At 43.6% G+C, this 25717-nt stretch overlaps 1 protein-coding gene across 4 annotated transcripts in view; it reads right to left on the minus strand.

The window, feature by feature from the left end:
- Positions 1 to 25297, minus strand: part of SLC6A6 (solute carrier family 6 member 6) — a 92922-nt gene extending 67625 nt beyond the window's left edge. For 2 of the 4 annotated variants that reach the window (XM_064724405.1, XM_064724406.1), the window contains exon 1: positions 25220 to 25297. The gene's annotated coding sequence lies outside the window, so the exon portion shown is untranslated. Of the gene's footprint in view, positions 1 to 25028; positions 25048 to 25219 lie in introns of those variants that run through there. The other 2 variants (XM_064724403.1, XM_064724404.1) reach the window with 2 other exon arrangements.
- Positions 25298 to 25717: the final 420 nt, after the last annotated feature.

The raw sequence follows: 25717 nt of genomic DNA on the forward strand, positions 1-25717 counted from the left end.
ATTGTAATTTAGGAAGTACAGATCTTCCTTGTTGCAAAGCCCTCAAGATTCCTGTAGCAATACCCAGGAAACAGATAAAATAGAAGCAATTAATAAAGTATTTAATCATTTAAAAATTTCCAGCACCAGAAGATTTTGCAAATCACCCAGCAGATTTTGTACATCCTCTGGAATTTGAAATTTTGTCAGTAATGAAAGCTAAATGAATGTTGCATACAAATATTAGGCTTAAAACAATGTCACATGGGTGTCACATGTTAGTGTGCACAAAAATAATATTTGAAGGGAGCTGCTCAAATAAAATCAAAATTATTTATTTTTTTTATAAAGCAAACTCCTCTTGATTATTAACAGACTAAAAGCTGCCTTAAAGAGATTCTAAGGCCACCATGCTTCTATTTTCCCTTAGCATTGACTAAGTAGTGGTTGAATTGACATCCCTATTTAAGGTTTCCACATCTCTTAGTACTTTGCATTGTATTTCCTCTGTGGAGTTTCCTAACTTCTGCTAACCATGTAGCCCTGGGAGGCCTGCAGAGCACGTCCACGCTCTATAGGAAGTGGTTTTGGCGTTGCTCTAGCAACCCCAAATCAGTACTGAGTAAGCAGAGGTGCTGCTCAGCAGAGAAATCACACAAATGTCTGTACATCCTCACTGCTATTGAGAATGGAGGCAGCAGTTATGATGATCAAGCCTAATACCCTTCAAGGAAATTGCAATTCTCTCTTTTATTCCTCCCACATGTTTTAATTTGATAAAACTTCTATTCCTGGTGCTGCCAATTCTTTCCTTTGCCCAAAGTGTCCCCATACAGGAAGTCAGGTTGGGTCACAAATCCTTTGTGACTCTGCAGCGGTGTAAAGGGAGAAGGATCTCACCCACTGGAGAATCCAGGCCCTCTTTTACTTTACACCAGAGCTGACTGCATTTTGGAAGAAAGAAATTAATCCTTTTCTATTTTTTCTAAATGCGAAGCTCCTTTAATTCACCCTTTAAAAGCATTTGGAGATCATCTGATGAAAGGTCCTAAGGAAACACAAGGCATCCCTGCTGCTTGGGTTGCAAAGCTAAAGCTCATGCTCTGAAAAGAGAAGTGTGCGTAGAAAAAAGAGCTTTTGAACACAAAAACAAACAATGGCAATGCATGCTGACAAACATTTCATCTGCCTGCTTCCATTTACATATTTTTACATATCCATGGAGTACTGCTGAGGCTCTTGGTCACCTTGACCTGTCACTGACACAAGTCTGTTAAAGCTTTCTTCAAAATTAGTCCCTGCTGCCACTCAGGTATTTTTTGCTGTTGCTTTTGTTTGCTATTAATCTTTGAATTGCTTTCAGTCTGAAAGCATCTTTCTGGTCCAGAACTGTACAGAATATATCAGGCAATCCTCTAGGGGCACTGAAAGAAAATCTAAAACTCTATCCCCCATGATCTTATACAGTCAACCCATATCCTTTTGATTTTAGACCTTGTTTTAGGTCTACACAAGAAAGGATTTGACATCTTTAATTGGGTTTGGTTGTTTTTTTCCCTTTAGTTTTGATTTCTTCCAGTTTTCTGGATAGATTTCACACAGCTTGCCACCACAGCTCTAGAGGACAATAAAAAAAAGTATGGGAACTCCTCCAAAGTACGTGTTTGCAAGGAGTGCTATGCCAGGAACATCATTACCAGAGTCCCAGTAAATAATCCAGAACCAATGCCATAACGTTTATGTGTACCAGGGGCACTGAAACCCATGCTGAAATACTTGGCAAGTCTGCCCTTCAACTAGGATATATTGTATTGATATTGGCTGTGATCAACCACAACATTCCTTGGTTTTGAGGTAGTATTTCTGAAGGGGGAGGTTTTGTGATGCCAGTTCTTGTCATATGTTTTCCTGTCTCACCATATCTCCAAGCCCAGCTAATCTGATGATATCCAACTGTCCTAATGAGCTGCATCTACTTCTAGGCTGAAGCGTTGACAGCTGCCTGTTCTATTGCCAACAAAAACTTCTGAGACAACTGTATCTCATTCCTGCAAGTACGCAAATCACTTCATTTCTAGCACAAATATGAGATATAATGATATTTCTTTTCATTGATCCAGGTTGAAAAGGAGGCATGTGAAAAATGCCATCCAGCCCTCAATTATTTCCTCATGTGCAGTTTAATCCCTCAGCTGGAAACAAGGGCTGTGTCTGTTGGTTACAGAGAAATCAAGGGCTCATGTCCCTTACAGCAGAGGTACAGTCACATGGACTAAGGTCAGTGAGAAGGACATGTTCCTCCAATTAATGTTGGCATGTGTTTATTTATATTTTTATACATTGGTAATTCTTCCATTTGCTGTTCTTGGAGTCAGAGCTCTTGGTAAGATCTTCAGCTTGTTCTTATTCACATAGGATTTAATGCACTTAATTCTTTACCACCACCTTGACCATCTCAAGCACGTGGGATTTGCCCTCTTCCCCAAGACTGTTGGACCCACAGACTCATAAACCTTTCCTTCCCCTGGACTGCCTTTTCGAAGCACAGAAACTGGGTTATAGGTAAGACTAGGCTCACAACAAGCCATTAAAAACTACTCACAACTTCTGGGGAGGAAGCTATCTAAAACAGACTGAATTTGCAGGAGGAATTTTGTCTTGGGGGACTACAGCAATAACAGGTAACAATCCCCAGACAAAGATGGAGAGGAGACACACAGAAACACTGATTTTGATCCAAATGCAGTCAGAACAAATAGAAGCAGCACCTCCAGTGGCAGCTGATCACAGCAGCTCATCTCCAGGCAGAGCTAGTACTTCTGTTTGTCAAATGAAAAAACTCATGTCTACCCTCTGCCCCTCAAAAATTTTATGACTTGCCAGATTCCAGGAATCACAAAAAACATTATTGAACCAGGGCCAAGGACCAGAAAATCTAGGGGAAGCACTTCTTATAGCAGCCTAGGTCACCACTGGGGCTCCTCCTGTGCCAGACTTTCACACTGTTTTCCCAGCTGAAGATGGGACCCACTTCTCCAATTCAGCTTTGCCTCAGTGAGTTACTCACACTCATACAAGCTCAAAAACTTGAGACTCTTGACTAGGATAAGGCTGAAGCAGGGAGAGTTTGTTATTGTTCTAAGGGGTTTATGTAGGCTTTTTAAATTAATTCTTGGGATGTGCTCAGACACTGAGATGGTGGAAACCATATAAGTAGCTAGATTAGAGCAACAGACATAGCAGTGGTATTGGATACAGAAATAACAGTCATTGCCAGTTCCTTGGGAAGAGAGGACAAATGAATAAACATCAATCACAACATCTGAAACAACCAGGCTTGGAAAAGCCTCTTGATTTTAGGAAAAATCCACTGAAAGATGCCAGGGCTAGATCTGGCATCTGACTTTTTCTCAGGAGTATAATTCCCATTGAGGAAGAAAGGGATTTTTGAGGAGCCATAAATTCAGGAACCTTCTCTGCCATTATCTTTTAGTAATAAGCTATATGGACAAATACTTGTCCATAGTAAACAAAGGCTTTGTTTGTTTGGTAGGGCTTATTTTAAATATGTACTTTTCCCTAAGCCTATTTTCCAAATATTTTTCATGATGAAAAATTGCGTGCTGTCCCAGGATGATGTACAAACTGAATGCAAAGGCAAGCAAAATATCCAAATAGGTCTGACTCTTGGTATCTCCCAAGTACAAGATGGTCTCACCTCTCTGCTCTTACCAGATCCAGCACACCATCAAGAAGGCAGGGAAGAATTCAGGAGGAAATGATAAGTATATAAGGACTGAATGTCAGTATAACTACACAATAAGTCCTATCCCAGCTATGAGACCAGAAAGGTATTTTCAGTTTCTGGTGTTATTTATGAAGATATTTCTGAAGGAATGCAGACTGTGCTGTTTTGGGGAGGGAGGAATTGGCTTCTTTAGAATTATTCAAAACTTATTTAATAAGAAGCTTTCTGTATTTCCTTACAGCTGGAGACCAATCATTGCGACACAGATAGAAAAGCTGGAGGCTGGAAGAAGAGAAATTCTTTTATTTAACCCCAGTTCCTTACACACACAGCTAGTGTGTGCAAAATGTGTCCAGGTTCTGTGAAGTGTGACATACTGAATACCTCTGTCTGCCTCAGCAATATTTGAAGCTTTACATTGAGCTGAGTGCTCAAATCCCAGAAGGTGGCATTGGGAGGGCAATCCCTTAGGACATCCTTGGTGTCAAATTCTTTGAGGATATTTGAGTAGACTAAATGCATCACAGCGAGGTGACATTTACCTTCTACAGAGCATGGAGGAGACCATGTGTTATGAAACTCTCTTCAGCTTTGGTTTCCTCAGTAAAAGGAAAATATTAAAGAATAAATCCAAACATAACCACAATGAAGTTTCAAGAGGTATTGATTCAAGATGGGGATGCCCAAAATACACATAAAGGGTGGAATGCTGGCACCATGAATATCAGCAAGAAAATCTCCTGGTGGCTGCACTGGAACTGTGTCCATACAGTTTATCCAGACAAAGACAGTATAAACACCAGAGGCTCAATTGTCCCTGAGCTAACAGTGCTCAGTTGTTTAAGCGCAGGAAATGGCCCACCCTTTTCCCACCTTTGTACACCCAGGCAGGGGTCAGACACAGTGTGGCTGCTACAAGGGCAAGGCTGATTCCAGCATGGGTCTGACACAGGGTGACAGAGGCAGGGGGATGGCAGAGCTGCTGCCCTGGAGCTCTGCCAGTGGTGGCACAAATGGGGACAACGTACAGTTCATCTGTGAAATTGCCCGTGGGCAAGCAGATACTTTCTATTGGTTATCTTGGAGAAACTGGCTTAAACCACTGCTCAAGACACAGGTTTTTTTCTTAAAGTCAATACTCAGGTGAAAGAAAACTTCCAATAGTTTCCCTTAAAAGTCTTATATGAGAAAGAAGTCCAAGAAAACAAAATTACCACAGTCATTGTCACAACACAATCCCACCTTCTTCCAGTATCTTTTGCCACCAAAACAGGATCCTGAAGTAGTTGTTTTTAGTTCAGGATTAAGATGATTTCATCTTTCACATTCATTATCCAAATAAACGAGTACATACTTCTCTCGTTCTTCATATTTGTCTTGATTATTCACCTTTGGTAATGGAACATGTAGGAGTGGGAAGGCATGAGTTCACTGCCAGGGAGTGCCTCTGCAGGCAAAATGAGATGCAAGTACAAAAATCAAAAGCCATGATGGAAACCTATTTTTTCATTTTCTCCTAACCTAGAAACTCAAGGCAAAATAGTTGTCCAGGCCTCTCCAGGAGCTCTCCACATATTAAGCATTGTGAAGCCCCCACCTTGGGAAAAGTGGGATCAGGCATTGAGACCTGAATTTCCATGCTACATAAGCATGCACACATTTAATCCGGTTGTGGTTTCCTTAATATGCAAGGATCCTAAAGCCAGCTCTGGTTTGACTCATCAGTTCCAGCTAATTTTCAAGCTAAGGACTCTAATAAGCAGATTCAAGAGCATCTGGGCAAATTTAGCTCCAACCAATTTGCCTCAAGAACATCCTTTGAATACATTTGCATAGTCTGTGCTCACAAAGCCCCGTCAAACATGCTTTGCCAGCTGCTGGCTGGGCCCCTCAGCCTGGCACACTGTTCTCACTGCTAATACCCACTGAAGCCATGACAAAGGCTTAGAGTCATCCACTCCTCCTTTAGTTGATATTATGAGTACCCCTGTACCATGGTGTGCAACAAATGCCTGGAATAATGATGATTTAAATGCTGGACAGGCAGTGTGCAGGCAGGGAGCTCATGCCCCATGTCACTGTGCCACAACCTTGACCTGATGACAGGATGCCTGAGAGTAAGAATGCAGAGCCATCACTAGCACCAGGCTTGGCTTTCCCTCTGCAGTGCCAAGTTTGATAGTCTCTTTGGTGATCCAGGCACATGCCCGTTAAGAAAGTTTATTTTAAAGATGTCAGGTAGCAGCTGATGGGTGGTAGGAAAGTTTTAGTATTCCAAATCAGGCAGTGTTTGAATGAACAATCTACAGATGTGAATGTCAGGAGATGTATTGGCAATACCAGTGCTAGAGTCTTTGTGAACTCTGAGTTCTTGCTCTTTGGTGCCTAATTATAGTCCCTGGAGCACTTCATTACGTGCAGTGTATTGGGATCTAGGGATCCTGGTCAGATTTGAAGTTCCTTAGTGGCAGGTAAGGAACTGCACAAACACAGCTGTAACTTCACTGGGTTTAGTCCGATATGTGCAGATAGGCAGTTCTATTGTGTTCCAGCTCATTCTCTATTTCACACCTACTGAACACTCTGCAACTGCTTAAGAGCATGAAGTAAATTGTGCATAAATGTTTGCAGAATGTGGGGCTAAATAAAGATCAGCAGTAATATAGGCAAGTGAGTGAAAGGGAAGATAAAAGTAACCATAAGGGGAACTTGTGATTACGTAGCCTGGCTACATACATTGTGGGCTTCAGAGTTTGGTACTTTTGTTTGTTTGCTTAATGTAAATGAGCAAGAGAATTTAAAGAATCCCTGCCACTGAAGCCAGAGCTGCAGTGTTGTAGGCCTCACCCAGTGCATTTATAAAAGTCTTTCCTTGTTCAGCAAAACACTTGGCCACATTTTGCACTCTAAGAGGAGAATACCAAATAGCACATTCTGGGCAAGAACTGGGGACCACTTGCCTGCAAAGTGCAAACCCAAATAAACATGCTATCCCCAAAATACTCCTGTACAATGAGAATATGCAGGGAGGAGCCTCTGAGGTTTGGGGGTGTTTTTTCTTTCAATATTTGTGAACTCGTTTCTGTGTTCCTTGGCTAGCTCTAACCAAAAGCTACCTTTAGGAATGTTCTGTATTCCATCTAATTTAGATGTACCCAATTTAGATGCAATTTCTCACCATAGATCACTTTCAGAACAAGTTTCTTTGTAAGCTGTTGACAGAAAATGGTTATAGTCCTATTATACTTGAGTAAAAATGCAGACTGAGTAATAGAGGGAATATCTTTTCCTTTGGTTTACTGGAGTTTATTTCCCTGTTGTGCAAAGTTTTGTCACCAACTCACTTTGTCTTGACTTGTACTTTTTGTTCTCCGTGAGCAGTTTAAAAAGCTGAAGTTCAGAGAATTTGCAGAGTGCATTTGTTTTGGAGTGACAATATTTCCAGGGAACCAGAATTCCTAAAACAAATTATGTTAATCAGAAATATGTTGTAACTTCTCTGCTTTGGGAACACTGAGATAAGAAATCACCTTTAACTTACTGACACACTTCTGAGTTTTGGCCACTGAATAGTTGCAGCAATCTACACATGGAGTATCAGCTATTTGTAGCACTTGGCAAACAGGATAAAACAGGTGAAACTCTGATTTTTTTTATCAGCTCTCTGCAGGTTTAAAAGCTTTATTTAACAAAGAGTTTCTATACTTACTGAAGTTAAGCATACACTGAAGATAAGCAAAGGCCTGAAAGCTTTGCTAATTCACATTCAGTTAAGTAAGGTTACAGGGCTTTTGCTTCATCTGGGCCACAGCTAACAGCTGAGTAGTGATACTGGGTGCAACAACCAGAACTCTAAGGAGGGTGTGGATGCTATTTTTGACCCACTTACATTGATTACTATTCAAGTTTTGTGTCAGTTGCAACATGTTACATAGACACAGAGAATCTGCAAACAAGCCCAAGGTACCTTCTTGGTTTAACAACACCTCACTTCAGAGCCCTTCAGTTTTTTACCTTGGCTGGTGGCTTTTTTTTCACCCCTGCATGCCAAGTTGGCTGAGCTGATCTCACTGAATATTGATATGTGAAAGAAACAAGCCTCCCCTTTACTTAATATGAGTCTTGTTTGCTCTTCCTGGCATTGGATCTTTCTTACATCTGCAGGGAGGGTTAGTTTTTAATCTGTGTTATTGCAATGTGTCTCCATCAAGATAGAGGCATGCCCTAGCAGGACAAGATGCTATGAAAGTTCAGGTTGCTGCTCTTTGCTTCCAGCAAAGGAAATAATGTTTTAGCCACCCATGTTGAATCACCAGTGGCCAGCATGGAAAGCTTTTGTAGACCAAAACCTACCAGACCGTTGATGTTTGCAACGCCCATGGTGCAGCTCAGGGACCAGCAAATCAAAGGCTGAATTTGAATTTACTACTGAAGTCTTGATCTTGTTAAGCTTGACTTGCCTAGGAAATCTTCCTTCATGATATTAAACCTACTGATTTAAACATGAACCCAATCCCTTTCCTACTGAAATCCTTCCTAAAGGCATTAGGAGAAGCCAAAACTTGTGGATTACCCTGGTGAAAGAACATGCTATGAGCAGGCATTATGGGCTTTGGAGGGAACAAAACAGAGCACAGTAATGATTAGAAATCCCAGGATCACACTCTCAAACCAAACACAAGGTCCTTACAAGTTTTTCTCCAAAATGAGTGGGAGGGTGGCTTTCAGGGCTATGTCAGTGCTGTATTGCAACACACCTTTGCCATAGCTTTGGTTGACAGTTCTCCCAGTGTACCTGCCTGTGGACAAAACTCACTTTCCAAAGGTATTTATGACTTTCACATACAGACCTTGTTCTTTCCAACAAAAGCAAATGAAGCTCGTGGAGAAGGACACTTAGATTATGACAATCTGCTGACACACATGCAAAAAGTGGTTTTTTTCAACTCAGAATAGCCAGAATACCCCTATGAAATATTCTTTCTCACACAACATACTGTTTTCTCATTATGTGTGTTGACATTTTTCAGACTGACCTCAGCTAGATATTTTGTTCCGGAGTCCCCATTTAGTGGAACATTTAAACAATAACACTTTGAAGCATGCTCAGTCTCTCTTTTGAAGTCCATTCAGGCTCTGCCCTAGGGTCAGCAGGCGCATTCCAGCAATGATGCACGGACCATCTGCTGTACAAGTTTAAATCCCACTGGTCCTATACCTAGAGGTACTAACATGTTGCATAACTAGCTCTGAAAAACAGCCTGTCAGTTCAGATGGAGTTTGGATTTATTCCTAGAGCTCTCTTATGCTCCCGCTGGAGGGCCTGCGTACAGTAACCTTTGAATGTGGTTTCTGGGAGCTACAAAGTAATGAGATAAATAATAAGAAATGACATTAAATTCTTGCATTCAAAATCTTTATTTTCCTTTGCCCATTTACACCCTGGCTCTGTGATTCCCTGGATTTACTGTCTGGCACATCATTTAGGTGCCTTCCTATTCCAGGCTTTTCACTTAGGTGGACTCTGGCTTAGTTACTCTAAATAGTGATCCATGGCTTAGTGTCAATTGCTGCACAAGAGAAAACCAGGATGGTGCAATATAAGGAGTGAATTTTTCAAGAAAATGCCAATGATTCATATGACCAGGGACTGTTTACTTGGGTAAGAACCTGGCATCAAAAACATGACAAAAATCTCTGCCAAGAAAAGTCTTTGTCTATATATTTTATCCATTGTTCTTTATTGTCATTATTAAACTTAACAATGCATTGGCTGAGGTTAATGTATATCAGACCCAAGCACTGTTGGTCTCATTGATGCTATGTAAACATAGAGGAAGGAGTGGTCCCTGCCCTTGGGAGTTTAAAATCTAAACTTGGACAATATACTTCAAACATGTGGTATATCCTGCAGGCTGAATGACCAAACTTCAATCAGCATTAGCCTTAACAATTAATTTATGTTGCACATATGTTCTGTATTTGGGGGCAATAGCCACAATGGCCCCTTGACAGAAATGTGAGTGTATATACATGCTGACCTTTTGATGGTGCAGAGGGACATGGCAACAAGAAGAGATCTGTGAGATGGAGAATGGCACGAGGGTGAGCATGGCAGAGAGCCATAAATAGAGCACAAAAGAAGAGATGTGGAAGTCTTGTGGCAAAAGTGAAGAAGAAGAGCCATATCAGAGTAAGTTTTTTCAGAGCAGCTCTAGCACTAGTTGAGCACCAAAAGAAGTGGGCACATTTCCACTTCTGAGTATCTGTCACTTATTTAGATGCCTCCTTGGAAACTGAGTTCTCCGGAAAATCTGTCTTCAGCGGTGGGTGCGGAGCACTAGACAATCTGGCCTGTTCATTTTCTCAGTATGTGGTTCATCTGTTCTAAGGAACAAGTCCTTCTGGAATTGGGAAAAAAGAAAAAGGCAGAAAGAAATGTTGGATACAGAAAAGCATGCAAGCTGCCTTGTGGGCTAATGATCAAGAAAGGCAGAATAAGCAAAATTTCATAAACCAAATGAAGTCAAATGTCCTATAAACACTGCACTAGTCCAGGAAAGATGGTGGACATGGGTTAAAGCACTGAGTAGGAGTCAGAAGATATGAATTGGCTGAATTGCTTCATCTCCCTGCACAAAATGTTCATATCTGACCAAAAAAAAACAAAACAAAAAAAAAAAAGGTGGAACATGAATATTTGACCCACTTCCCTACAGGAGGAAATTGTGAACATTAGTTAAGATCAAAACATAGCCTCAGAAGGAAGGAGCAGCCCACGGGATTGAGGGGAGATCATCTGAGGCTTTCTGCCTCCATAAAACAGAGCTGAAAACTGCACAACAGAGCATGAAGAGACCTAAAGCTGTAGAGCGCTATGTGGGACACGCTTCCATGTAGGCAGAAATCCAGCCCCCAGCTGTGGAGGGATATAAATCCCCCATTTGTTTGTCATGCCACACGATGGAGTGTGATGTAGCACTTGTGGTAGCCAGTCAATTTTTTAGTTAGAGCTCCTCAGACCTTACTGTCACCTCTGAACCCTCTGAGTCAAACAGTCACCTATTGCATAATGAACCTCTCTCTGCGTCACCTCCAAACTTGTCCTTGCATCTCCCTGGTGGGATCCTGTAAGAGGATTGGGTGGGCCACGAGGGAGCAACTCCATTGTGTGAGCACAAAAAGCCACGTTCATTAGCAGGCAGGCATCTCAGAACCAGTCGTGGAAAAAAAGAGAGTGGATTTGCCATTAAATCGGATATTCTTGGAGGTTTTCCTCAACACAACTCCCTCTTTAAAGCTAACAGAAGCAATTGAGAAAACTGCTTAGTAATTCCTGAGTTCCAGTCCCAGCTCTGACATGAACTCTGAGGCCAATATAATCCTCTTGTTCCCTACAATAAGGCCTCAATCCTCCCCTGCTGTAAATCAGCCTAACGCCATTCACACAAGTTAGTGTTACCCCATTGGAAGATTTGGTTCAGAAATTAGGGCACCACGGGACAGGGCCATGCAGAAATACCCAGGAAAATCTCTTCCCCAGAGAAGTTTATACTCCAAACCAAGAATATGTGTGCTTGTGAGCTGTCCTCATGACATTTTGGGCCCACAGAGTGGTTGCCTCCTGACAGGACATGTTCCTGTGAGATGCAGGTTTATGAGTGATAGCTATCTCAGGGTAATTAACCATCTTCAGCTACTGCTGCCAGTGAAGGGAGGGAGCTTTGCAGTGCCCACTGTACAGCCACAGATTCACTCTGCAAAGGAGCTTCCAGAGACTTGCTTTGTGCAGGAACCAGTTCAAAGGGGCCAGGTCAGGAGCTGGGAATGACCCAAAATTTAAACAAGGTTCCTAGCTCACATCCATTGCCATTTTCTAGTTACATTTGCCCTCTTCTTGGTAAACAGAAAATATTTTCTTGGAATCAGTCTAATTTCTTATGCCAGTGGCAAAATAAACCCCAGCTCATCATGAATGTGTCCTTTCCAAAGAATTACCACAAAAATGTCTGAAACCCTATGAAAGCTGTTAATGACTATAAATCTCCATAGGGCTTTCCCTCCCCCTTCCTCTTCCCTCTTTTCTCCTTGCTCTGATGAGCTGGTGAGTTGGGAATGGCTTTAAATACCACAATAGTCATGGCAGGACATCAAGAAAGAAAAAGGAACAGGGTTTTGAAATACTTTGTGTAAGGCTCCAAGCACTGGAGTTGGTGCTGAGCTGACTGGCGTGTACCACACAGCAGTCAGATGATCTCTGCAGCTTTGGGAAATAGGAGAAACTCTGGAGAAGGGTGGGGGGGAAATGGTCTCTCCCACATTGGTCTTTATTGTCTTATGGATTTTATCACAGTATTGTTCTTTATTTCCTGCTATTTATAGGCTCTCATGTTTTGTGCTGCTTTCATGTTTGTGTTATCTGCCTTCCCACGACATGCTTCACCCCAGCCCTTGCCTGCAGCTGGGTCCATAAAGGCACATGGTTTGGAATGGCACATCAGGGCTCATCTTCTTTCCCTGGGCAATGAAAGCAAACTGCCCTTTTCTGAAGCACTGAGCAACCTAAGATGGTGATTTAAATGATGGTGGTTTTTCTGGAAACTCTCAAGACAGGGACTGAAGAGTTTAACACTGGGCTTTTGGTTATCAAGCAATGGCATTCTTTAAAAGTCCCAGACAGTGATGCTGGGGCTGTTCGCTCTGAAGTCCACATTTTACAATGAATTTAAACCATCAGCCCATCAGTATATGACTTGGTGATAACCACTCCAAAACCTTCATCTGACTTCTTTTATAACTCTTTGTACAAGGTAATGCAGAGAGAATGTGCTACAGGGGCTATCTCTGTGATTTAGGGATGCAACTCCACTGACGTGAGCTAGGAAAAGTGAAGCTAGTTCTGGTTTGAAACAAACATGAGTTTTCTAAAAGTCACATCCTTAATAAACTTGCTGCCTAAAAGATGGCTCCAAAAGGCCGAGGGGCTAGAAATAAAAATGGGAGAGGTGAAAAATAGTGCTGAAATCACTCAAGTCAATGATTGAATCCTATCAAGATCCTTGTACCTTACCCCAAAGTAGTTTCTAGGAAGCCAAAACACCAACTCCCAGCACAAAGCAGAAACCAGGCTGCTGGTTAGGCAGGCTGATGCTGAGGGATTTGCCCCCACCAACAATCCCTTTTGTGCACTTAGGGAGTGACAACAAGGCTCTTGCATGATTCCACAACTTGCATCACTTCTCATGTACCAAGCAGCCTGCCTTGGAAGAGTCCACACACCTCAGTGCCAGTAACAATAGGAAAATCCTTTCATCTAAACAGAGAGGAACAGCAAGCCCTGCTCTGGGACCCTTTCACAACACTTACTCAGCAGCAAAACCTACTATGGGCTGCTGGAGAATTTTAAAGAAAATGAAATACTTGCAGAAAGATGAAGCCAGACTTTGGCAGGTTTGCTGATGGGACTTTTGGGCAAGTTACTCCCACTCTTTTACCTGTGAATGTGTGCAAAAAGGCCACAGAACATCGTTCTTTGGTGCTATGGAACAGCATAAAGGCACCTGTTTGCCAAGGGGGGTCATTCTGTTTTGTTTCTCAAATTGTGTCTACTTTGGGAACATCCCTTGAAAAAAGAACCACAATTCTGCTGTATGCAGTGTGAAATATAGGTTTCATTCAGACAGTTAGACAGAGGTTTCTGTAGTTCTCCTCATTCCCTGTAGCAGCCAGACTGAAAGAAGAGAATGGACAGAAACTGGAATCATGTATAATGCACCAGACTAAGCAAAGATAAAGTGTGGTGCAAGGAGAATTAAGTGGTGACAAAGAGCCTAGGATTCTTTTTAGGTGCTGCTAAGAAGCCAGTTTATGTCAAGCCAGGAACATCACTAAAGCACATTTCTTGTCTCCCAAGCACTAGTGAGTCCCAAAAGCTGCCATTAAAATTTTTTAGTATCCATTACAGGGAAATCATTGGTTGCAAACAATGTGGGGAAAGCTATGTGAAAATTCTTTTTCAGGGTGGGATGAAAAAAATGTCAATAGGGAACTCCACAACACTGGAAAACAAAGACTGAACCAACTCTCATTCCATCTGAGAACCAATTAAAAGCGTGAAACCAAAGATTTCCAGCAGAGACTGCTGCAAAAACTTAAAAGATAGTGGCTCTGGAGCAACTGCTGTAGAACATAGCCCCAGCCCTCCCAAAAAGTGCCAAGTGCCTTAATGTCCATGGGAATCAGTGTGGATGGGAGTGTCACCTCTCCCAAGCCCAGCAGTTACATTCTCCTTCTGTCCTTTGTTTCAGCTGGTGAAAATCCGACTGTTCTCAGCTCAGTGCCTGGAGCAAGCCAACTCCTGTTTATCTCCTGAGCCACACTTTGCAGAGTGTCATCAGGTGCCCTCTTGGCCACCATCTAAGGAGCACTGACAGGTTGTGGTAGTTTTCCAGTCCGACTCTGAAATGGTTATTCACACTTTTATCATGGCAAGATTAGATAATTGTAATTCTTTATTGGCTGTCTTCCCAAAGGGGGCTCTGCACAAACTCCAGATGGTGTGAAATATGGCTGGCAGGATTTGAGTTAAGAAGGGACAGTATCATCCATTCTGTTAAAACCTCCACTTTGGCAACTGGTTAGACAGCAAACTGATTTCAAACCTGTCCTTTTCCCCTCTGTGCCCAGCTGAGGCCAGGTCTCTGTCAGCCATATTTTGATTCGTTATAGTCCAGAGTGTATTACCCAGGCACACACTACCTGGTAAATAATTCTCTGAGAAGTCATTTCAAAAAGGTGAGGGAAGTAGAAACCTGATTTCCATCTGCTCATTCTACTCCATAGCCTGTGCAAAAGCTGGGCGGCATTCTGCAATTACACCCTTTGCAAACATCACACAGTGTCAAGGATCAATCAGCCGCTCTTAGTGAACTGCCCTAACCAAAACTGCAGCCTAAAAACCCCTGTTCCTGGCCACCTGCCTCCAGGCATGAGACACCAAACCATAGCCATCCCTGGCATAGCTAGGGAGAATTGGCAATGCCAACCTTATCCCACAGAGGCAGCCATCTAAATGCAGCACACCGCTAAGGCTCTTCTAATTTTCAGGTGGCCAATCCCTCCTAACCCCACTGTGAGGTGCCAAGGGGACACCCGGACAGCAGCCAGCTCCCTGCTCCTGCCCCAGCACTGCAGGGCCTCATCAGAAAGCACAGACTGCTGGTACGTGTTCCTATGTGCCATCTTGCACTTTGTATAAACAGTGGTTACACAAACAATTGATAGGATAATAACTGGCTTAATACAGACCAGCACAAATAAAACCTTCCGGTGTTTTGGGCTTTTGTCTTTTTAGAACTTTCCCTTTCTGGAAGAGCGTGATACGAAAGGTGTATTCCTTCGCATTTGATTTGTTTTTATATTGAGCCCAAGAGTTAAAACCTTCCCTGATTTATCTCATAGTGCCTAAACTCCTACAGGCCTTTTGGGCAAGGGAAACATCCTGGGCAGGCTGTAATTAAAATCCAGTAAAGAATGATAATTTGGCTTCTTTTTACCAACTGCTATTTACACAGCAGAATGTGATTTGCTGTATAAGGGGGAGAAGGGCTGGGGAAGGCTTTGCTGTGCACTGGAATGGCATGGCAAACACGGCGTGCTCTCAGCTGTTTACCTTCCCCGTCACTTCTGCAGGGAACCTGTGACCTGCCACTCATGGATGTGGATATAAAAGCCCATGCTGTTTTGGTTGGTTGTTTTTTCTGTTAGTGCAAGACAGCTGACACAGACTGTTTGCTTTGGGAAAACAACCAAACCCTTTTGTTTTGCATGAAGGGGGTGACAAAACCTGTATATAAAGAATTGCCCTGACTCTGCAAACAGCTACTGCACAAGGAAGAACAACTGATGGTCAGCTGCAGGGCATGCTGACTGTCATTTTAGACCTACAGTGCCACTGTCATTTTAGAAATTTAGAAGCCTTGGGAAGTTGAAGACACAAAAATATTTCCCCATATGTATAAAACAAAATTTTAAGAAAAATTCCAGCAATGTGAGAGAACAGACAAAATCAGGATGGTTTACTTGAAATAATGAGAATTTAGAGTTGAGACAAAATGATCTCTGCACCTTGTGCTGTACTGTTCTGCACTTTCTATTTAACTGAGAAGCATACAGCAACTTCTGGTACTGCTTTTACAAACCATGTCCTGCTGGACCAGATGTTTGGCCATTTTAGCACAAGAGATATAGTGAAAAGGGCTTGGGATGACTGCAGCCTGTACCGCCCTGAGAGCAGATTCAAGGACAGGAGCTACCACAAAGTAAACCCAGCACTTTGATAAAGCCCTGTCTCAGTGCTACCTTCAGCATGCTGCAAGCTGTGAGAGATGCTGACAAAACCCTCTCAGTCACCCATTCATTCCATTTCCAGGTTTCTCCAAACCAGACTGTGAAGGTGCCAGTCCAAGTCCCACCAGTACTGAGGTACAGCCTTAGCTTAAATTTAGAATGAAATTTTTACATCTTTTAATTTTCTAACAGTTCATTTTAAAGACAAATTTTATCAGTATGTTTTCAGCTGGAGCACTTCACAAGTGGGTGAGCTCTAGGTATCTGAACAGAGGCATCTAGAACTATTTGAAAGTTTGTGACCATCCCAAAGTCAGGTAAAAGTCAGGGCCTCCAGGAGATTCACATCCTCTTTTAGGACAGATAGAGCTCATGTGGGACACACAGAGGCACTGCAGTATATCACATATCCTATATAGTGCCAGACATATGCTTAAAAATGTGTAAACTGATAACTGGTTAATTGCTTAAAAAGACCTGGTTTTTGCAATAAAGCCACTCTCCTTTGCACTGCCTGGGGACTCTGTGTTGTTTGCTTCATACAGGTAAGCAGCTTAACTGCCTCCTATGTGAGTCAACTCCATGTTTGCAAAGGATCTGCTCCCAGCTTGCCTGCTGAGAACTGAGCCATGAATGCATTCTGTGCATTTCAGAAAACTCTCTGAAGGGAGTGCTGAGAAAGGAAATACCTGCTTACATTACATAAAATATAACAGCTTAGTTGTATTCCCTGTGAAGTCACTAGAAAGGTCTCAATAACACCAGAGAAACCCAAGCCATGATCTGCTCAAGCCTTCATGCACACAAACATCAATCCATTCAGCACATGCATATGATGCCGATAACCATCTGATGGGCCACATGACAGACCAGAAAATCAGACAGCAAACCTCACCCCAGTGTGTGACACAGAGCCCACCAGCCCCAACATGTGCCATTTCAAGCCTAGCTCTTTATCAGATGAAAGGAAGGCTCTCCTGATCACATAAACAGCATAATAAGTGCTGGAGCCCTCAGCTGTGAACATGAATGCTCAATATGCCAGGTGGCTCAAGCTGCAAGCATGTAATCTCCTGTTGTTGCGTAGCTTTCAGGCATCTTTCCATGTTCTTAATTCTCCTGATAAATTTAGAGAGATTTATTTCCAAATACCACATTTTCCAGCAATTCATAACATATCACACATCATGAACTCTGTCTACCACACTGCAGCCCAGAGTGAAAGAGCTCAGATATTCCTACAGATCCACTCTTGAACAGCTGGGGGAAAGCACATTAAAAAGAGGCATGTTGTATTCTCTAGAGACCACCACTGTGACCAGAAGTGTGAATGACTACCCAAACCTCATGTTATTTGCAAAGCTGTAGAACGAGTAGAAAAACAAATAGATCACAGGCATTCATACAGAGGCTTTAATTAGAGAGAAGGATGTAGCTCTCTGCATAGGAAAGCTGTGTCTTCATGTGGTGCAAATCAACACAGCTCTATTATGGAATTACATCAGTCTGTGCCAACGGGGATTCAGTCCAGGTATGCACACAAGGATGTCTGTCTTTACCATGGAAACACAACACCTAGGTGAGGGATCACACAAGCAGCTTACCAGCAACTGTATTAATACTTGACAGAACGGGAAAGAAAAATGGAAACAATTGTTCTAATTGAAACTATGGGGGGTGTGTAAATAGGGCAGAACACACAGCAATTACCTGATTTGGAGCTGAGCCACAACACCAGCACTGCTGCTCCTGCTCTATGGGACTGCAAAGGAGCCGAAGTAAACAGGATTCTGGTTTTTTCATCTTTGGCTAAAATGGTTGTTTAAACAGAAAAGTTCCCCCTTTTACACAGGGAACTGTGTAACAAGACATGGTGCCTGCCCAGATCTGAGGACTGAAGCAAGGCCACGAGCTGAGGATCTGAATTGCTGTCCATACTTGCACCAAACAGCAAAGAGATATGGTGCTCCCTCAGAGAGATATTTCCTGCCTTGATAGTGGATAGGCACAGCTTTGATCAGCTGGGGGAAGGAAACTCCAGGTTACTACAAATGAAATCAAAGCTCCAGAAGAGTTAACATGAGCATTCTGGATTTCCTCAGACTGGAGATACTACCAGCTCACAGTTCCCTCTCCTTGCAGTCCACTTGCCACATACCACTGATATTCCTCCCTCACAGCCATCACCAGCAGGCTGCAGGCACTGCTCCTCACTCGCCACTACAACTCTCATAAAGACAGGCAAATCTGCCCAGAAAGCTGTCGAGAGGCTGGTCCCCAGAAATCCCACACAGCTGTGGTTTCCCAGGCACAGGGTGCATGAGAGGCACAGAGACCTCTCATGCATGGTTAATGGTTAATAACAAAATGAGGCTCCACTGGTAGCATGGAGAGGGTATAACCTGGCCTAGAGTTATTTTGGAGTATCACTTGAGAAGCAGCTATACTGTCTACAAGAAAGACCAGATGAAGTCCTGCAGGAGCAAAGTTCCTTTTCTGAGGAAAAGCCAATAGGCAATGGCTTATCCAGTGATGCCATTCATGGTCCAGCAAGCATGTTAAGTCACATAACAGAGGAACATCTTGAAGCATCTGCTCCATCATCAGTCACTGCTTTGTGGCAGTGCCAGTGACTGCAGCCACAGGGCTCCAGTGCTGCAGGCCCTGCACACACCCAACATACAGGTCTGAACCTGTGACCTGCAGCTTCTGCAGACCATCACAAATCCCCTGAGACGTACAGCTCCCCACAGCCTTGCAGGTTGTTTTTAGTTAGACAAATTCAAATGGCTGCCACAAAAGCTTAATCTCTTTCCAGCCACACTCACGCTGAGTGTCAATAGGAAAAAGTCCCATGAATACGCTTGATAATTACAGAGCCATGGCTGTAGCAAAGAACAAAGTATAATGCAGGCTTGAATACTCAGGAAATTGACCGCTGATATGTTTCCATTCATTGTTTTGTTCTCTGTTCTCAGTGTTATATTAAAATCTCCTACTAAGAATGAGCTTTCTTGTTTAATGGAACTTGTCAGTTAGAGGAAATCTGCTTGAGCTGTTTGATCTATTCTTTAAAATAATATTAATTGCAAATTTAGCACATGACCCTATCTTAGTTAGTTCAAAAACTAAAGCTGATCTTTTCCATAATGTATTTGTTTCCCAGAAAATCATGGGCCATCACTTTCCCATTTGAACGCATTCACTGTCCCTTTGCCCCACTATTCAGTCCTGGCTATTCATTAGATATGTTGATCAATTGTACCAATCACCTGACATTGTTTTCCTGACTCTGTTAGTGAAAAGTGATAGTAGTGAATAGCAAACAGTAAACATGGTGCAAATGTCTGGTCACCAGAAAATCCATGAAACCTTGCAGTTTGTGAGCATCTTTGCAAAATCAACAACATATCCATACCCCTGACAACTATATCCATATTCAACCATGACCTCACATTATAGGAAATCACACTCAGTGCTTCTGCTTGCCTCCTCATTCATGGAACTGGCTTGTCTATTTTTAATTCCAAGTGGCTCATAATTAAGATCTGAATTTGCATGTTTGCTATTATCCTGATTCCCAGCATGTGCAGTCACAATAACAAATCTTAATTTCAGGCTCAGAAGCTGATGTACAGTAGAATCTGAATTTCCCAAGTCCTACAGTTCAATGGTATTTAAATCTGAAGGTTTCACTTGGCTCCTTGCAGACATAAAAGAACAATTTAGAAGAATCAGATGCAGTGACCAGTTCAGACTATGTCAATTTGTAGGAATATTTCAATTTGCTGGTTCTGAACCTTTAATGAAAACCTGCAAAAATGGGTTGCACAGCGTTGTTCATAGAAACAATATTTATTTTGTGAGTGTCTTTTTGCACCCAGTTATATCAGAATGACGGAAGAAAGGGGAAATGGATGGTATAAGGGCTCATATAATTAGATATAACACATTCTGTAATCATCAATACTTGATCCTTTACTTTAGGCAAGCTCAAAAGACTTTTGGAAGTGCTCTGAAACCACTGCACATGTCACCATGACCACAAGTGCTGTCGCTTTTAGAAATCTGACTTTACAAACAGAGAAGTGCCGCGAGCCCGCTCCCTGAGAGGCAGCAGCACCAGTTCTGCAGCTGCCTCCATTTCCCCTCCATCACAACACCTTTGGCAGGCATTGTGAATCCCCTCCCTGGTGTCAGCAGGCTTGGTTATCCCTGTTCTCATTAATTTGATTCACCTGGCCTTGCTAAGAACACTGCCATGGTGATGTGCGAACTGGGGGCAGCGAGGCACCCCCAGAGAGGCCCCCACTGAGGGCTGTGCCTCAGCCACGGCTTGTGGGGAGCCTGAGCTTCCTGCCCACACACCTCTCAGGACATGAACCATCCTCCTCTGCTCCATCTTCCCTGCTCTGACTAATTCAGGCAGCTCAAGGCGCAGGGAACTCCTCTCTAATAAATCCATCCTCCCCCACCCTGATCTTTTATTAAAGCAAGAGCAGAATTGTTCAAACCAACCCAAGGGAAGAAACCCAAAATAGGAGGTGTCCTTCTTCCAACCCCGAGGTGTTGCCCCCTCCTCGAGCTCCCTGGTTATTCCCGCACCTTTGCCTCATTCCCTCCTAGAGCAAGGCCCTCCCTCGTGTTTTCCCCGGCCCATGAAGAGCCCTCTGTTCTGCATGAGTCACGCCGCAGGCCGGGCAGTGACATCAGCCCCTCACAGGCCCTCGGGCTGCCCTCGGCACAGCGGGGTTTGTGACAAGGGCCGGGCCGGCGCTGCCGGGGGAGCATGGCCCAGCACGGCCCCATGGAGCGGTCTGCTGTGCGGGATGCCACCCGTGAGCAGCTGCAGGAGCCCTGGTTTTCCTGCCTTCCAGCAGGCAAACCCTCTCCTAGAATCCCCGGAAATGCTGAAGCCCTGCTGGCTGTCACTCCCTGTGCCAGTCCCGCCGGGACACGGCACATGCTGCAAACACCTTTTTCTTTGACGGAGCTGGCGCTTCATCAGAGCCGGGATAAAGAGGGCGGGCCGGTTTTCAACTCTGCTTTGAGACTACAATAAGAGCTCTTTATGGGTTTAAAATTACCATTCTGCAATACTGGCAAACCATTACCTCTTCCAGGAAAGCTGCTCTGTAGTACTGCAGGAAAGTTATCCCTCTGGTGTTGTAAGCTGCGCCATTGCAGTCCTGTATTCCTGACCAGAGGCTACTTCAGCAAGGGATTGAATGGCTTCATGACCTTGATGGATGCACAGAGTCAGTTCAAGAGCACTCAGCTGTGCAAATGAAATGCTGGCACCTCACTGATAAGAGGGGAGAGTGCCCATGCCAGGGCAGAGTGGGGGGGGGTACATGTAAGGATGCAGCAGATAATGGTGGCTCGAGGTGATGGCTCCAGCTCTGAGCTTGCCTTTTTGGGCAGATAGGCAATATAGGCACCCTACCAACTTCAAGACAGTCCCTTTCCCTCTATGGCAGGAATAACTCGTCTGGTTTGCCAAGGCTTCACTATAAACAAAATGCCTAATGAAGTATTTTTCTAACAATTTTCTTCTCCTAGAGCTGCTGGAGGTCAGAGCCATCCCAGAGCAGTTTGCTCACCTGTGGACTTCAGCTACACCAGCACAGACCTTCCATGTCTACTGGGGAGAGGTGACAGGTGAGCTCCCCCAGTCTAACATTGCTTTGAAACATCAATAAGGCAATTGCTCACAGAGAGGAAAAAACCAAACTTCTCAGTTTCAGTTCAAGGAGAGTTCTGCTTTTGCTCTCAGCTCACTACTTTGGTGCTGTTTGAGGGTTAGACTACAGCTCAGACCTACAATTCTGCTTTAGATTTAGCTGAACCTCCATGAAATGTCACGTACTCTTATGATATTTCAGCACAAGAGATGGGAAATGCCTAATGCCTGATATTGCTTTCTAAGGCATTTTTCATCCATGAGACTTCTATACCCTGAACCCAGATCCTTCCCCCAGTTTGTCCTCCAAGCCTAACTCTGTAGCTAGATAACATCCCCCTTTTCTCTTTCCTTCTGAAGACACAGCAGCTGTTCTGTTTTGCTGCTGAATGAAGCAATGTTTTACCAGCTACGGTTTCCTGATTTGCACATTTTGGTGGCAGCGCTGTCACAGAGTTCCCACCACCAGCCCCTGCCAGTGTCCCCCCTGCCAAATAACACTCAGGCCTTTCAGCTGGGCTAGAGCAGTTGTTCCTGGGGGCAATGCTGATCAGGCACTGATCTAGTTGAAGCAAAAAGCAAAGCAAACCAAAACACATACACAAAAAAGAAAAAAACTAGCATCCTTTCTATTTTACAGGGTTTTTTGTTCACAGTCTCAACCACCAGCAGTTCCTGATGTGGCTTGCTGCAGAGTCACATGAAAAGTTGTTTAGATACAACTGGGAGGGGCCTGAGCTGGAGTAAAAGTGTGGAAAAAAGCTGAGATGGGAACATCTCGAGACAGAGTTACTACTAAAGCTTCCTTGTCCTTAAGCCATGGCCAAGGTTTCTTATCTTGGACCACAACCAGGAGATCACCATAATTTTCCAGTAAACAGCCAATTCATTTCACAATTTATACATCATCACACATGCCCCATGTAGCAGAGAATCAGCTCTACAGACTCCTTTCAGGCCTTAAAAGGATCCTTAGGCTTCAGTTTTCATTTTTAAATGAATACAAGCATTCAACTGAGCTCTAAGCTATTAAAGCAAGACATCACTTCACTGATAAAGGAAATAATTTCATAATAATTCACCTAATTGTCCGATTCACCTATGCCTTTAGACCAATGTTTTGGAATTCCAAATTACACAAATAATAACAAAAATAACAGCAGCACATTCCATCTTACTGAACAAAACTGATATATCAAAACATGGCTCATGATACATTATCACTGGCTGTGCAGGAGTGTGGGTGGGAAGCAGGAGGCTGCAAGAAGAGACAGATAAAGCAGCTCCTACACGCGACTTTTCCCTCTGTACTATTTTCCTTTTGCTGAAGAAGTGCAGCAAATACATTACCCATGCATGAAAAATGAGCTGAGGTAATTCCATCTATGAGCATGTGATCGGCCCTGCTGCCACAAATGTTTTCCCTCTAGGTCCATATCTGAAGCTCACACAGACTGACTCATTCTGCGGCCGCACGCGTCACTACTACCCAGCAGCGTCAGGCTGTCATTTGTTTCCTTTTGGAACGGGATGTTCTATAATAGCTCCAACTCCCACTCCATAGTTTATGAAATTGCAGTTCTTTCACATACTCCTTTGTTCCTGAGCTGCCAGGAGTTTTCAGTTTGTTTCTAAGGTGCTAAAAGAGGATCAGAGTGGTCTGAGCTCAGGGATGCCTCACACGAAGCTCTAACAGGATGTGTCTTTTAATAGAATGAAGGTGTGATGGTTCTCAGTACACTGTAGAGTTTGTTCTTCAGGAAGACAAAGGAAGCACAGTGCAGAACTGTTGCTTCTGGAGTTTCTTCCACAGCCAGGGAGAGACTGCCATGGACATGGAAGCTGAAGCTCTGGACATGCTGATGGAGCCATGAAAGCAGAACCAGCTCTGCTCAGAGTGTCTTGCTATGATGCTCAAATATGCAACACTTGTTTTTCAGCACTGATTAATTTGACCCTCTGCTCTACAAATGATAATCTACATCTGTGTCTTATTCTGGAGCAGGTAAGTGTTTCTGAAGTGAATCCCTGGCTGACTGTGCTTCACTTAATACCACACAGTTTCGAGCTCAGCCTACAGACTAAACTCGTACTAGCCTCAGGATAAAACCCTCAAGTATCGATAGTATAGACGCGGAGTTGTCAGCACCAACTGGTTTGTTCTGCTGGCTTGGTGCTCCTGTCATATCAAACTACCACAGCTTGCTACCTGTCTTTCAGAGCCCAAAGTCCTGGATCTGTTGTATCTCGGCACACAATTGCAAATGGAGGAATGTGATGTGATTCTAGAAGTGCAGCAGAAGGGAGGAAGCTGCACTTCCCCAAGGTTCCCTGCCCACTTAAAGACCATATTCATCAGGATACACCTGCTGAGTTTCCTGCTGTGAACATCTGACAGGCAGCTGATAAAAAAGGACAGAACCGAGGGAGCAGAGAGCCAAAGAATGAAAGGATGCAAAAGATGTTGGCATTTTCCTGCTTACTTTTGGGATGCTGCTGTGATTCAATGCAGGCTAAAATGGCTTTGTCCTCACACTGGGTACACAGCAAAATGGATGCATTGCTGTGTGGAATCCAGTGTCCCCTGCTCCAAGTGCTGTTCCCCTTTTTAACAAGGAGATTTAACCAAATGGGGAGCTGACATTACTTCCTAAGGGTGCAGACATTCCTAACAAGGAGGTCAATGACAACTTCAAGCATAGCAAAAAGAGTATTCCTCTCATTCTTCAGAACAACATTATCATTTATTACCTGTCACTGGGAATACAATAAGAATCCTAAAGATGTCTTGGAGACAATTTGGAGAAGCAAAACTTACAATTTGCAAACTGCACATAACATTTCTCTGAGACACAAAAAGTTCCTGAGGTTCCTGCCTGCAAGAGGGTGCCATAAGCATCCCTGCAGATATTTATTCTGACCTCCTGGACCTTTGTCCAAGGCTCATTCATTGGGTTTAAATAAATAAGCATTAACAAACCCAAGGCTTCAGATCTTCTACTGTCCTGCACTGAGCCAGGATCTTAGGCAAAGAGGCTTAAGTCACATCTATATTTCCTTTGACCTAGAGACAGAGCACAGCTCAGTATATCCCAGTTATGGAGCAAAAATACCTCTATGGCTGTACAACCTTGCATTCAGCTGCCTGAGAAATCTTTAGAAACTGCTGTAAAAGCAGATCACCACAGGCTGGCATTCCCTGCTTGCTGCAGACACTTTCACATGCAGCACTGGCTGGGCAGAGCAGCCAGAGCCCCAGCCCTGACTTACTTGCACGACAGCCTCAGGAATCCTTCTGGTGCTGCCTTGCCAGCCTTGGGTAGTGCTGCACTGCAGGAATACAGTGCCCAGGCTCTCAGAGCCAGCCCTTGAGCTTTGGTAGCTGCCAGGACAAAAGACAATCTCTAAACGTCAGCCAATATAATCTCACAGACATCACCTATAACTTTACCTGGGCTTACCTGGGTCGCTGTGGTGGGTAGGGCACTGTTTCCCCTGACATTCACAACGAACGCGTGCACCAGAGAATACGAGGCTCCTCGTACACAGCGTATTGTTCTGGATTTCCTATTTCTTCAGGGTTGTCTTGGCAACGAAGAGGGTTTGCCGCTAGAGGTGTGTGAAACACTGGGTAACAAAAAACATCACAACTCCCACTTGTTTCATTCCATCACCCCTTTAAACCTGACTCTTTTTCAACCTGGAAGTGCTGTCAGTGTGCTGTGTGTCAGGAGGGGCAGCGCAAATCAGCGCAGACTCCTCTGCCTCCCCCTTTCCCCCAACACAGTGATTTTGAAAATAACAAAAAATGACATTTTTCATTGGAAAATTATGTCTATCCAAATACCCTTACATGCTCTGTTCCCATTGTCCCTTCAACTACCTTCTTAGGGAGTAGTTCCCTGGCAGGCAATGGAGCTGGCAGCTCCAGAAGGGATTTAAGCAAAATCAGGATGAGA

Source organism: Zonotrichia leucophrys, chromosome 12, assembly GCF_028769735.1.
Source record: "Zonotrichia leucophrys gambelii isolate GWCS_2022_RI chromosome 12, RI_Zleu_2.0, whole genome shotgun sequence".
NCBI lineage: Eukaryota > Metazoa > Chordata > Aves > Passeriformes > Passerellidae > Zonotrichia > Zonotrichia leucophrys.